The sequence below is a fragment of the Penaeus monodon genome, chromosome 28 (assembly GCF_015228065.2).
Source record: "Penaeus monodon isolate SGIC_2016 chromosome 28, NSTDA_Pmon_1, whole genome shotgun sequence".
Lineage (NCBI taxonomy): Eukaryota > Metazoa > Arthropoda > Malacostraca > Decapoda > Penaeidae > Penaeus > Penaeus monodon.
This window is the reverse complement of record NC_051413.1, coordinates 35,774,468-35,775,864: the sequence shown is the minus strand read 5'-3', so window position 1 is coordinate 35,775,864 and position 1,397 is coordinate 35,774,468.

The window sequence follows — 1,397 nt, the reverse complement described above, 5'->3', positions numbered from 1 at the left end:
CCCCTCTGACCGCACGATTTTTTTGCATTCTCTTAAAAAAAAAAAATCTCTCCATCTCTTCCTTTTTTCTTCCCAGCTTTCTTACTCGCTTCTTTCGGTGTCCATTCTGTTACCTCCTTTGCCATCTGGCCTTGCTCATTCGGGCTTTTTTGGCTGCCCTCCTGTCCTTTCATCTTGCCCTTTGTCTCAAGCCTTTGGTTTCTTACTCTGTCTCCACTTGTGATGTTTAGGATAGATCTCTCCACACCCCGTTATAAGTAACAGCCTGCTTCTCCTCAGGGAAGGTCATTGATGGAAGAATGACACAGTCTGTAATCATCTTTTCAGGCTTGTTGGTATTTCTCGTCCTTGTTATAATCTGCTAGTGGTCCGCTTGTTGAGTTCTTCGTTCATTGCGCTTCCAGGTTTTAACAGTCTGCCGAGGTATTGGTATTCGCTCAGTTCTTCCAGGGTGTCATTGCCGATGGTGATTCCCAGGTCTTGTGTGTTTCTTTGCCTCTCCGTTATACTTGATCTTAGTTTTCTCTTTGTTCATTTCCATGCCATCCTTTTTGTCTTCTTTGTTCGTTTCTCAAATGCGTTGCTTGCAAATGGAATGATGTTATCGGCGAAATCCAATTGCTTATCTTCTCTCCACTGGTGTTGATCCGTTGATGTTTCTACGGCGACTCTCTTGAAAATCTCTTCAAGAGCAGCAGTGAAGGGGATTGATGATCGTATGTTCACCTTGCCTCTCGCCTTTCTGGATCTTGATCTTGTCACTAATTCGAATGTTCTTACTTGTGCAGCGCTTCCTCTGTAAGTTTCTTCGTGATGTTAATGATCTTAATGGGACGCCATGTTTCTCTGTTGCCCTGAATACTGCTTCACGTTTAGGGAACCGAAAGCTCCCTCGTAAGCAAGTAGTGCCATGTAGAGTAGAATTTGCATTTGTTTGTCTTTTCTAGCCTTTGCAGGACTGTGTGCAGATGGTCAATTATGATTATCCGTTTCTATATGTCTTTGTGCGTCGTTTTTATCCATTGGTTAGCTGTTCTGTTGTTCAGTACTTTCATCAGAAGTTTGCAATAGTATGCTCATTAGCCGATAATTTGCAAGGTTTTCTTGTGACCTTTCTCGATGGCATACTCTCACTTCTCGGGAACTTTCATTTTCTATTATTTGTCTGAAAAACGCGGACAAGTACTTTATCGCTGGTTCTCCGACTGCTTTCTCCCTCACTATGGCATACCGTCCTCTCCTGCGCCTTTTTCAGTCTTCATTATGCAATGCCTTTCCACAGAGGGTCAATTTTTCTTTCCACTTGCTGTGACTCCATCTGTTTCTTCAGAAGGTTCGATGTCGCTCTGCTGCTCCTCCTTCACAAATCTCTTCTCTTTCCCAATAGTTCTTTCGTG